This window comes from Lissotriton vulgaris, chromosome 9 (assembly GCF_964263255.1).
Source record: "Lissotriton vulgaris chromosome 9, aLisVul1.2, whole genome shotgun sequence".
Classification (NCBI taxonomy): Eukaryota; Metazoa; Chordata; class Amphibia; order Caudata; family Salamandridae; genus Lissotriton; species Lissotriton vulgaris.
This window is the reverse complement of record NC_141697.1, coordinates 970,150,528-970,164,744: the sequence shown is the minus strand read 5'-3', so window position 1 is coordinate 970,164,744 and position 14,217 is coordinate 970,150,528.

Below are 14,217 nucleotides of genomic sequence, written 5' to 3'. Positions count from 1 at the left end.
AGTGGCACATAAATATTGTGAAAACCTACAGGGTTCCTTTTGCTGGACCATTTTGCAAGGCAGCAAATGGAAACACTTTGTAACAACGTGCTTACAGGATGTGGGACCTCATGTACAAACCCGCACATAGGAAAAATCTGAGGTTTTTTCAACACTTTTTGAAATTCACTAAAATCAATTAATGGTTTTTAAAAGGTTTTCTGAATTGTTGAATGGGTTAAGCAACAAATCGATATTTGGAAAAGGCATATTCAGGGCTACTCTTCCAAACACCCTTTCTCTTATGTTTTGTGTCCAAAATCAGACTGCAAAACATTAAAATTTTTCCAACAACTCAAAAAGAGGAGGTAAGCCATTTGCCAATGGGAAGGGGGGCTGTGTGAATATTGACAAAAAATGTTTTAGGAATCTGCAGTAGTCCATGAAACCACTGCCTCCTTTTTAAAGAGGTTTGTGTAACTTTTTTTTTGTAAATGCAGTCCGTTTTCCAGCTAAGAAAAAACAAAAAAGATAGCTTTAATCTAAATCAGTCATTAAAAAAAATCAATGTAGACATGGTGGTTTGCTGACTACAGCAGGCCACAGTCCCTATGATTGTGGCCAATTGTTGTGGGTCACAATTTGCGACTAATCTCATGAATATTGAAGAGGTAGGTCAAATTGTGACCCACTATGATTTTGGTATTTTGAGAACCGACCTATTGGTACATAAGTCAGTTTGCAAAATGAGAATCCATTCAGTAGAAATCAGACCTCTTTTACCAAGTCCATTACAAAACATTCCAAATTAGAACTTGCAAATTATGAATCATTAATATTTGCAATTTATGACTACTTATTTTGAATCTTTTTGCGTGAGGCCCTTATATAGGGTACTCTTCAGTTAATGTCCTTTTATTCCATATAATTAAGTCCTTGTAAATCACTGACACAATAAATATGTTTATATATACTGTTACATTTTATTCGAATAAATCTCAATAATATTTAATACCATATATAAATATATACTTATATAAACACACATACATTTTTGTATACATATATATTGCAGCAGTTCCGACACCTCCACACAGCAGGGATTTCACGGCACCATAAAGAGTGGATTCTACAATTAAGTTGCCTTTTTCAAACAAAAGTGTTTTTTTAATACACCATAGTACAGAGCATGGACGGTCTAAGCGTTTCAGCTCTTCACCTTCAACTGGACTGGCTATATATATAAAACACAATTAATACCACTGCAGGTAAGTGCCTTTTTTAAACATTATAATTAATTTAGGAGGGTGCGTAGTGGAGTGTAGCGAAGTTCAACTGAGTTGTTTTCCATCTCTGTGGAACTTCGCGTGGATGCACTATGCCTGCTCCGCCCACCCTTAGAAACATACCAGGTTCAGCTTTATTTTTTTTCACAAAAACCAAAATAAAAATGGATAAATACAGATAAAGTTGACAAAAAATATAAATATGGATAAATACAGACGGAAATGTCCAAAAAATAAATACCATAGAACCAGGAGCCCTACTCATGATCCAGTCGCTGCAGGATGTACGGCAATCCGTGACGGATAAGATACATTTAAGGGGTGATTGCATACGGTAAAACCATGCATGTACATGTTGTGGATGCAGACACGTCACTAATTAATCAGTTCCCAAATGGAACATGGGACATTACCATGCTGTGAGGTACGCCAAATAATTCATTATCATTGGATGTGACTGATCTCCATTCACACTGCCTTGTAGAAAGAAATTTGACAAGAAAAATGAAAATCCATCTTGCACTCGGTTCTCAGGGTATCAGTGAGAGTTCCCTTTGCCTCTAGAAATCTAACTAGACCAAAAAGTAGGAACAGCCACTAATTTAGTGATACGGTTGCTAATATGATTCAAACTCATAGTTAACTTTAACATATATCTAAACAGTTCACGCTGAATAGAAAGCCATCCACTCCTGCTACGAAGATGTGAAATTCATTGGAGAGTTTGTCAGCAGCATATTTAAGTTCCTGGTAGTGGAACTTCTCCAGAGTAGAATCTCTGGTCTCACAAAAGCAAAATTTTCAGTTTTATTTATCGGTAAGATCCATTACTCTGCAGCACAGCATAATTTTCAATAAAAATGTAAGTTAATACACAATTCTATCTCTGCCTATCTTGTCTATGCTTACTCTTCTCTTTCTCTTCTTCTTTTACCAGGCAGCTTCCATGGCTGTCTCTTGTGTGCCCTTTAGTTCCCATATGTTTCCGGCTGTTTTACCTCCCGCCGTGTGATATCTGCTCCTCGCAGGGGGATCATGTGAGGGGAGCTAATATAGTGTGACACAGGCTGGTATCATGTGAGTTGGCAGGTCTGCCCCCACTCTGCACCTTTACTCTATCCTCCTGCTCACAGATGATGTCTAGAAAGGGGCAAAAAGAGCTCACACTGCCATTTAAAACAGATTTTTCGAATAGCCACACTTCCCACAGAACATATGAGAGCAGCCAAGAGGATATTAGAATGATAGCTCGGTGGGTTGGGAATATGCAGCAGAAAGTGGAAACCTTTCATGCACATCTCGACCTTTCATCCTTCCAAGGTTGTTGAAAGGAGTGTCACATAGCCAGTTGGATTTCAGTAACTTCTGCCCCAAGAGTCAATTCCTTTTGTTGCATGGGCAATACATTACTATGTTGTGCGCTCACAAAATGATATTCACAAAATCTCTACTGAGTAAAACAAGTGCTTACGAAATACAGTGGGAAAATATGTTCACTGTGCAGATATGTTCACCAAGCACTCTTACTTTAGGCTGAGAACATCCCATCTCTCGGTCCGTTCTTCGCAAAGAAAGGTTGAGGTCGCAAAACAGTAGCGGGCGCTTGAGAAAAACAAAATCTAAAAGAAAGTTTACATTCCAGCAACAGGGTTGAGCCCTTTTCACTGCTCTTGGGAAGTTTAAAGTATGCGACATTCTACTAAGATAGATAAGTGGTCGCAGGTTACTGAGATGTGTCTACTACTACCCCGGCCCTAGAGGCCTTTCAATTCTGGAAATGAGGGGCGTTTCCCTGTACAGAGACACAGCCTTCCAGAGAGGACGGCTAGTTTGGAAGTAAGAGTCTGTCTCAGTACTTTCTGCCTCACAAAGGCAGTGACATGTGATAGGATGCGTTCCCGCTGCAGCCTCTGCTTCACCAAGCACCCCTGACGTTTGAACTCCAGCACTCGGTCCTTCCAGAGTTAGCAGCATGCGAGACGCATGCCTGCTTCCATCCGGGGCCACTTACAGTATGCAATTGTGCTGCGATTTTCGCACAATTATAGATTTGCCGCATTTGCCACATAATCTGTCATCTGTAATCTGTCATCTGTCGCATAATGCGCAGATTTAAAAAAAAATGTTTTTAGCTCAAAGGATTCAAAATTTGTTAAAAATGCAGACACAAGTGTCACCTCTTGCTGGAAGGCCCTCTGCATAACTGGACTGGTCACCTTTCTATTTTCTGTTGCTATACTTGAGTGTTAAACTGATACTAACGAGGTGCAATCGAAGCCCAAACAGTGTTACCAAGTTAAACAAGCATTAGAAATGCAATCGGGCTCGGATTTATTTGAGTTTGAGTTAATGGCATTGTAAATGCCAATGTATTGTTGCTATGTGTTATGGAGTGTGTTCATGTGGTGTGTACTGCCAGTGATCTCCTTGTGAGTGTGAGAATATTGCACCGTTACTGCCTGTGATGTTGTTCTTGTGAGTGGGAGAAGATTGCACCTCAGCTGGCTGTGGTCTCCTTATGATTGTAAGAAGCTTGCACAGCTGCTGCCTGTTATGTCCTACTCACTACTCTATTCTACTCACTACTCTACTCACTACTCTGCACTCACTACTCACTACTCTACTCACTACTCTACTCACTACTCTACTCACTACTCTGCACTCACTACTCACTACTCTACTCACTACTCTACTCACTACTCTGCACTCACTACTCTGCACTCACTACTCTGCACTCACTACTCACTACTCTACTCACTACTCACTACTCTGCACTCACTACTCACGACTCTGCACTCACTACTCACTACTCTACTCACTACTCTACTCACTACTCACTACTCTACTCACCACTCTGCACTCACTACTCTACTCACTACACTACTCACTACACTACTCACTACTCTACTCACTACTCACTACTCTACTCACTACTCTGCACTCACTACTCACTACTCTACTCACTACTCTACTCACTACTCACTACTCTACTCACTACTCTGCACTCACTACTCTACTCACTACTCTCCACTCACTACTCTACTCACTACTCACTACTCTACTTTCTACTCACTACTCTACTCACTACTCTACTCACTACTCACTACTCTACTCACTACTCACTACTCTGCACTCACTACTCTACTCACTACTCTACTCACTACTCACTACTCACTTCTCTACTCACTACTCTGCACTCACTACTTTATTTATTTATTTGTATTTATTTAATGATATTTGTAGAGCGCGTACAATTACCCGTGGGCGTCTCAGCGCTAAAATGCATTGTTGTCTCACCATGATCAGGAAGTACAGAGATGTTAATTACTGATTGAATAACCACGTTTTCAGTTTTTTTCTGAACTGAAGAAGTGAAGGGCATGTTTTTATATGGTTTGGAAGGGTGTTCCAAAGTCTAGGGGTCTTAATTGAGAAGCGGCGATCACCCCAGGAAGCTGTTCGACTACGTTGAACCACTAGTTGGTTAAGTGAGGTGGATCGGAGGGTTCTCGATGGATTGTAGGGAATCAGTTGATTTTTAAGGAAACGAGGTCCTTGATCCTGTAGTGTCTTGTAGACTGTGCACAAAGCTTTGAATTTTACCCTGTTGTGGATGGACAACCAGTGGTAGTTTTTCAAGGTGTCTGAGATAGGTGCAAATTTGGGTTTTTTTGACAGTACGCGAGCGGCAGCATTCTGCACGGTCTGTAGTTTTTTAGTAACTTTGCTCTGAGCATTGAGCAGCAGACCGTTGCAGTAATCTAGTGATGTCAAAACTAGAGTGGTGACTAACGTTTTGGCTGCTGAATCTGGTAGATACGGTATAATTTTTCTTACCGTTCTAAGCTTGAAATGGGCGTTGGCTGCCACCTTATTTGCATGGGCCATGAAGTTAAGCTGGTCATCAAAAGTAACACCTAGGTTTCTAACTTTGACCGTGGGGGAGGGAGGTGTACCTAAGGCCGATGGCCACCAAGCTGCAGACCAGACTGGTGAGAGATTACCAAAGATAACCACCTCCGTTTTATCGGAATTAAGCTTCAGGCAATTCCTTGCCATCCACTCGCCGATAGTGATCATCCCATTTTGGAATCTCTCTGCCACCCTCTGTCCATCACCCTTTATTGCCAGCACCAGCTGAGTGTCGTCAGCGTATGAGGTTAGGCTCATCCCATGTGCTTTGATGACACTAGCAAGGTCCGACACGTATATATTAAATAGTGTCGGACTTAGGGATGAGCCTTGGGGAACCCCACACGGTAACGACAGGTCAGCTGACTGGAAGGGGCCCAGTGTAACCGCCTGGGTTCTGTTGGCCAGAAAGGAGGCAAGTAAGTCCCTGGCAGTGAGCTGAATGCCCATCCTCTCGACACGGTCGACCAAGATCTTGTGGTCAACTGTGTCGAAAGCTGCTGAGAGATCCAAGAGAACTAACAAAGCAGTTCCTCCTTGATCGCGGATGACTCTTATGTCATCAGCTGCTTTGATGAGAGCGGTTTCTGTGCCATGATTTTTGCGGAAACCGAACTGCGTATCATCCAGCAAATTGTGGTTTTCTATGTAGGCTGATAGCTGCTGATTCATAGCCTTTTCTAGAACCTTGGCTAGGAAGGGGAGGCTCGCTATAGGGCGGTAGTTTTTTAATTCGCCTTTATCTGAGCCCGGCTTTTTGAGCAGGGGTTTGATCAACGTGTTTTTTAATGAGTCAGGGTAAATTCCAGATGTCAATATTGTATTACAGACAGCGGTAATGATGGGGGTAACTGTGTCTGGTACAGTAGCGAGCACGGAAGTCGGGCATGGGTCCAGAGCTGAGCCAGCTTTAATCGATTTAACTAGGCTCTTGATTTGGTCAGTGGTAAGGGGGCTAAAACAGATCATGGAACTTTCGGGAGTAGTCAAGGGGGTTGTAGCACTGCTGCTAGCCTGGTCTGAGCTGAAGGCTTGATAAATATCATTAACCTTTGCAAAAAAGAACTCCGATAAGGCATCACATAGTGCTTGTGAAGGGGGAGGATTAAGATCCGGGGAGTTTCCAGCGAGGGTTTTAGCAATGGTAAATAACTGTTTACTGGAATTTTTCGCAGTTTCTATCTGGCGTGTGAAAAAATATTTCTTAGCTGCTATTATCATAGCTTTGTAAGTGGCAAGGGCTTTTTTATAATTTTCCTTATTTTCACTATCATAAGTTCTTCGCCAGTGTCTTTCCCTGTTCCTGGTTAATTGTTTTTGAATTTTTAGTTCTGTTGTATACCACTGAGCTTTAGGCGCATTTCTATTCTTAGAGAGTGATTTAGTGGGTGCCAGCTGAGTTGTGGCATCACCCAACCACTTATGGAATTGATTGGTTGCGATGTTGGGATCGGTGGATAGTTCTGGGGTTGTGGTATTAAGAAGCAACGTTAAGTCATTGGGGTTGATGTCCTTCCAAGCTTTGAACGTACACTTTTTCGCAGGGACCACTTTTTTTCTCTGCGGACCTTTGATGGTGAGTCTGCTGAGGATGACTGAGTGGTCTGTCCAGGTCATAGGGAGAACTGAGGTAATACACAGTCCTTCCACATTTGTAAAAATTCCATCCAGCGTGTGGCCTGCCTGATGGGTAGGAGTCGTGACCAATTGTCTGAGGCCCATTGTGTCTAAGTCTGACAGAAGGGCTGAGGTGTCCCTATCACTGAAAAGCTCCAGATAGAAATTAAAGTCTCCCATAATCGTAGTGGAGTCTTCTGTAGCTATGGACTCAGTCATATTGCTAAGATTTGCGAGGAACGAAGATCTAGTCCCCGGGGGTCTATAAATCAATATTCCCTTGAAGTTATAGGTCGGGGACAATTTTATATTGAAATGCATGGCTTCGCATGAGGTAGTAGGAATCGACGAGCAACAGACTTCAAATTGGTCTCTCGCTATGATGGCTATCCCACCACCTTTTCCTATGGGCCTGTCCTGCCGGTAGGCACTGTAGCCTGGGGGGACTGCCGTGACATAGTCAGGGGCAGATGCTTCATCAGTCCATGTCTCTGTGATGTAGAGCACATCTAAGTTAAAGTCGCTGATAAGGTCAGCTATTTCCTGGCAATGTTTGCTCAGGGAGCGCGCGTTAATGAGTGCCATGGAGACATGGGTATCGACCTCAGTAATTAAAGATTTAGCATCCATAATTGGGTTATCAAACACAGGGGAAATGTTACAGTGTGAACATTGTGTATGTGACACCAACTGCATGAGGGATAAATCAAGTTTGGTGCACAGCGGAGCGTAAGATGGACAAAGCTCCAGAAGTGCATTGCGGGTATAGGAGAGGAGAGGGGCAGGGGTTGTGGCCCTGGGCCCGGTCCCGGCGCGGACGGGCGCAGACGGGCTTGCCTTTGGCGCACCTTCGGCGCGCCGCCGGCGCGCCCGCTGCGCGGTCGGGCGATGTTGTTGTTTTTATACATACTTTGGGCGGGGCGTGAGGAGGGTGGGAGGAGCGCAGAGCTCTCGGCCAGCCTTCCCAATGGAAGATGGCGGCCACGTAAAGTCCAAAGCTTCCCTGCGCCTGAATGCAGCGGCGCTGCAGGGAAGTTCGAGCCTCGGCGAAGTAGTCTCGCCTTAGGGGAAGACAGTACTATTAAAAGCGCACCGATTAAAATATTATACAAATTTTAAAACAATTCGTGTCTCAATCGTTTTAGCAGAGATATAGTAGCATAAGGTGCAAGGAAGCACAAACAGACCTCCGGCTTCCGCCTCAGAGGGAAACAATAGCAGATTACAGGCTATTGCTGGAAACGCCTTTTAAATACCCTGGGAGGGCGGGAGGAGCGCAGAGCTCTCGGCCAGCCTTCCCAATGGAAGATGGCGGCCACGTAAAGTCCAAAGCTTCCCTGCGCCTGAATGCAGCGGCGCTGCAGGGAAGTTCGAGCCTCGGCGAAGTAGTCTCGCCTTAGGGGAAGACAGTACTATTAAAAGCGCACCGATTAAAATATTATACAAATTTTAAAACAATTCGTGTCTCAATCGTTTTAGCAGAGATATAGTAGCATAAGGTGCAAGGAAGCACAAACAGACCTCCGGCTTCCGCCTCAGAGGGAAACAATAGCAGATTACAGGCGATTGCTGGAAACGCCTTTTAAATACCCTGGGAGGGCGGGAGGAGCGCAGAGCTCTCGGCCAGCCTTCCCAATGGAAGATGGCGGCCACGTAAAGTCCAAAGCTTCCCTGCGCCTGAATGCAGCGGCGCTGCAGGGAAGTTCGAGCCTCGGCGAAGTAGTCTCGCCTTAGGGGAAGACAGTACTATTAAAAGCGCACCGATTTAAATATTGTACAAATTTTAAAACAATTCGTGTCTCAATCGTTTTAGAAGAGATATAGTAGCATAAGGTGCAAGGAAGCACAAACAGACCTCCGGCTTCCGCCTCAGAGGGAAACAATAGCAGATTAGTACTGGAGGTGGTGGGCAAACACTCTACTCACCTCACTACTCTACTCACTACTCTACTCACTACTCACTACTCTACTCACTACTCACTACTCTACTCACTACTCTACTCACTACTCACTACTCGCCACTCACTACTCACTACTCTACTCCTCACTACTCACTACTCACTACTCACTACTCACTTCTCTACTCACTACTCTGCACTCACTACTTTACTCACTACTCTACTGACCTCACTACTCTACTCACTACTCTACTCACTACTCACTACTCTGCACTCACTACTCTGCACTCACTACTCACTACTCACCTCACTACTCTACTCACTACTCTACTCACTACTCTGCACTCACTACTCTGCACTCACTACTCTACTCACTACTCACTACTCTACTCACTACTCTGCACTCAGTACTCACTACTCTGCTCACTACTCACTACTCTACTCACTACTCTGCACTCACTACTCTACTCACTACTCTACTCACTACTCACTACTCTACTCACTACTCTGCACTCACTTCTCTACTCACTACTCACTACACTACTCACTACACTACTCACTACTGCACTCATTACTGCACTCACTACTCACTACTCTACTCACTACTCACTACTCTACTCACTACTCTGCACTCACTACTCTACTCACTACTCACTACTCTACTCACTACTCTACTCTACTCACTACTCTACTCACTACTCTGCACTCACTACTCTACTCACTACTCACTACTCTACTCACTACTCACTACTCTGCACTCACTACTCACTACTCTACTCACTACTCTACTCACTACTCACTACTCTACTCACTACTCTGCACTCACTACCCTACTCACTACTCTACTCACTACTCTACTCACTACTCTGGTGGTGTTAGTACTGGTAGTACTGATGGTGGTAGTACTGGTAGTAGTGGTGGTGGTTGTGGTACTGCTAGTAGTGGTAGTACTGGTAGTGGTAGTACTGGTGGTGGTGGTACTGGTAGTACTGGTGGTGGTGGTAGTACTGGTGGCTGTAGTAGTGGTAGTACTGGTGGCTGTAGTAGTGGTAGTACTGGTGGTGGTAGTACTGGTAGTATTGATGGTGGTAGTACTGGTATTACTGGTGGTAGTGGTAGTGGTAGTACTGGTGGTGGTGGTAGTGGTAGTACTGGTGGCTGTAGTAGTGGTAGTACTGGTGGCTGTAGTAGTGGTAGTACTGGTGGTGGTAGAAATGGTAGTACTGATGGTGGTAGTACTGGAAGTACTGGCGGTGATGGTGGTACTGCTAGTGGTAGTACTGGTGGTGGTGTTACTGGTAGTACTGGTGGTGGTGGTGGTACTGGTAGTGGTAGTAGTGGTAGTACTGGAGGTGGTGGTACTGGTAGTGGTAGTACTGTTGGTGGTAGTACTGCTGGTGGTAGTACTGGTAGTGGTGGTACTGGTGGTGGTGGTACTGGTGGTGGTGGTACTGGTGGTGGTGGTACTGGTAGTGGTAGTACTGGTGGTGGTACCGGTAGTGGTAGTGCTAGTGGTGGTGGTACTGCTGCCCGTAGTACTGGTAGTGGTAGTACTGGTGGTGGTGGTACTGGTGGTGGTAGTACTGGTGGTGGTAGTGGTAGTACTGGTGGGTGTAGTAGTGGTAGTACTGGTGGCTGTAGTAGTGGTAGTACTGGTAGTACTGATGGTGGTAGTACTGGTGATGGTGGTGGTACTGGTAGTGGTAGTACTGGTGGTGGTGGTACTGGTAGTGGTAGTACTGGTGGTGGTGGTACTGGTAGTACTGGTGGTGGTACTGGTAGTGGTAGTAGTGGTAGTACTGGAGGTGGTGGGCAAACACTCCAGCACAAGAACAAAGGTTACGTGGGCAATGGTGGCACTTGTGCAAGTATCTAAAGCAAACAAAATGTGAGAGATAGCGAACTGTGTTACAAAAGAAAAGTGGCGTGTGCAATTTACAGAAGGGTACCGTACTTCGGGACATTAGCAGGAATGCGGCTCACTGTGTGTACAAAGGAACAGAGGAAGAACAGGACGCGCGCAGGGTGGCACATGTGGAGAGAAGGTTAAAAGAGTCGGGGGGCTAGCAAAGAATGAGTAGGGCTATGGCGGAAGGAAAAGGAAGTGGGTTCGGCCATTATCGCAAGATTAGCTGATGAGTAGCTGCACAAGGGGCCGCTGAGGATGGGGGTACTGCTGAGGTCCTTGGTTTGCTGGCACGCGGGGGGCGGTCAGGGGCTGGTGGGGGTTTGCTTTTGCGGCGGTCTAGGTGCAGGGAGGGGTGGGATGCATGCGAGTAATGCAAGGTTTGGTGGCTGGAAGGGTGGTGCTGGCTGGGGGCCAGGAGGTCGCGTGGCGCATTCGGGCACGTGACATCGCGGATAGCCGATAAGAGAGCAGCTCCACTTCTGAGTTTGTCCTGGTGCATGAGGGAGGATTGCAGGGGCGGAGGCTGCTCCACCAGGCTGGGCAGGGAGTAGGACCCTTCTTCCCGTCACGGGAAGTGAATAAGGAGGCAGGGGGTCGGCACAACGGGGGATACGAAGGTCTACGGACACCTTAGTGCCTATGAGGCGCAATAGGTGAATATGATTGCAGAACTTTGCATCGCAATAGCGTGAAGTTCCCACTGCTCGTATCGGCAGGTAGCGCGTATTAAGGAAAAGTTAAGAGCGGTAGGCTGGTTACAGGAAGTGTGTGGTGGGCGGCACTTATGGTAATGGCACCCCAATGTGCACACGGGGAGGCGGGACACAGCTCGGCATGAAAAGGGACGCAATAGCCGGTAGAGAGAGGGGAGGGAGGCGGGTAGCTGATTGTTGGGGGATCAGCTGAGGGTTTGGATGCGGGGATGGGGCCGGCAGCACAGGGTGTAGTTCGGCAGGACAATGGAGGTGTCTGCCACGGGTCGGATGGGTTGCGTTCGGGGCACCTGCAGGACCCGGCTGCAGCATGCATGGTTGAGTGACACATGATTAACGTGGGGAAAGTAAGGACACGAAGTGGGTGCTCAGACACGAAGTGGGTGCTCGTAGTTTTTGGCAGAAACTAGTGGGGGCTGAGCAATAGAGGCTGCCCAGCTGCGAAGAGCCCCACTGTCTGTGCGGCGCCTACCCTTTCAACCTGGAATGTTCAGCCCTCACTTAGAGTATTAACTACAAGTCCCAAAATGCAACGCGCTGTTGGTTTCAAAAATAAGTGATTGACTTAAGTTGTCACTCAAGGTGCCCGGCTACGCGCCCACTATGGTGCCTAAATCATTTACGTCAGGTTTGGCTGTGACTTCTGAAAGCTAAATAGGGCTGAGGGAGAGTCAGTCACATACAGTCCAGTTTATCTGAAAGACCGCAAGGCAAAGACTAGTGTAACCACAGCTGGAGATACTCAAGTAGGTGGAAGCTGTGAGCCCGGAACGCGATAGATCGAGTCCGAGGTGTGTGCATTTGGAAGTCGGTCTTAAAGGGGACAAGTCATTTACGCGGGGCCTGTTAATGGTGAGGTGTGGTTTGTTAGAGACAGATGCTGTCTCGGGTCTGCTTTCACCCTCTCCTCCGCCCGGCTGCAGCCTCCAGTTTGGGTGCGTCCCTCCAGGAATCCCAGAACAACAGGGGAAGACCCATACACCCCCTTACCTAGAGATTGAAGCGCCAGCAGCAACCCTCAGCGCCGAGGATCCATGGGGGAAGGAGTTCCGGGGCCAGGGGAGGGTTCACTGCACTTGCAGTCGGAGAGGCCGAGCACAAAAATCAAGGGAGGAGGGAGTGAACGGGAGACAGCCTCTTCCTGCTCTCCCGGGAGCAGGGGCCAGACGGCTCACCTGGAGCAAGCAAGGCAGTCCTGCCAGCCAGCGCAGCAGGTCAGCGCGCCTGCTGCTTAGATGTGTGGGGACTCCGCGAGACTCAGGCTGTGGGGTGCGGGGGAGGGGTTTAATGTGTCCATTATCACTACTCCTAACTACCTAATAATATCCGTGTCCCGTTAAACATTTGCAAATACCAGAACGTTGCATTTTCAGTACTCCTCCAAAGAAACATCCTTCCCTGCCGATGTAAGTAACACATGTACGCTTCCGCTGAAGGAGACAAAGTGCTTTGTATGGGGAAACGTGGTTTTTACAAGTTCTTTTTTTATCGTCTCGCTCGGTTCTAAATAGAGTCAAATGACTCATCTCGTAAACATAGACGAGCCCACGGGAGCGCGGCAGTCAATGCACACACGGGAGCGCACTTCCCAACCATCAATGCGCGCACTGGTCGCAAAGCTGCTGAGTCCAGGGCAGCGTGCGCTTCTTATTCCGAGTATAAACTAAGCAGAGAAGGACAGACCCCGCGTGAATAATGGTGGCCTTATAAACAGCTTTTGGGATCCAAACAAAAAGACAATACACCCGAACGGTAATTCCCCGTGTGGCTTGGTTTATACGGTCGTATGCCCAAGCATGCAATGTGAACGCGCTCGCACCATCTGGATTACATTACACGCCCACTGTGACAGCTCCTAATTAAGATTAATCACTCTCCGTGCTCGTTCGCGCACAGAAAATGCCATGAAACTAACATCAATGAGGGACGAAAAGTAAATATAGCCTATCACGTCAAGGCTACTACATAGACAGCACAGCGAAGACGAATCACTAGGCAGATGCCATAAAACACTAAGGAATGTAAGGAATTTGTCTGGCCAGAGCCCTAGATATGCTTTTTTTTTCTTTAACATTAGGATCTCGGAAGCTCCGCCTCCACTTCGTGGACGCGAGGCCTGAGCCCTAAAAATGAACGAAGAAGTGCTTTTACAAAAATATGCTGTCATTATGCTGCGAAATTTACATTTTCTTGCTGCATAATTTAGTCAAACCTGCCCCATCAGTTTGCCCTCTCCCGCTGCATAATTCCATTGGCCCTGCATATATCACATCCATGCACAGCCCCCTGACAAGCTCCTATTGGTCTTGTAGAGAAACCGACTTGTGTTCAAAAGACACATGCCTATTTCTACCACAGACCCATTGACACCTACCACATGGTACTATCTCATTCCCAGCCCGACTGGGGCAGGCCTTTCAGTGGCACTGACCTGCCTTGAAAAGACACCAGTGTGTTTCTACAACCGCCCCACGCATTGGTGTAATGCAGGCCCTTACCCCCCCTCCGGTGTGTGTGGGTTGAGGGTAGTCCGTCAGGGGACCCTGAACCTTCGGGTCACTCATCACATTCTAAAGGGGGTGGGCATAATTTTGAGTTACACCACTACACCTGCACCCAATGATAAGAGAGGGTTGGGTGAAGAAAAGGGGGTCATTGAGGGAGAAGTTCAATTCTCAGCAGGCAACAATGAAGCACAGACAAAACCAGAGCCAAACTTTGGCTTGCAACGAGCCTGAGTAGAGAGAGGGAGTTAAAAATAAAGATTTGGGGTACTGTATAGTAATCTCTTTTATGTCGTTGTGTCGACAACATTCATGGTTGCAGAGCATCGTTCCCAAAAAAATCCTGTACAGGAAGCGACTGCAAATAGATCATCGACAATCCCAAAAATGTACAGCAAC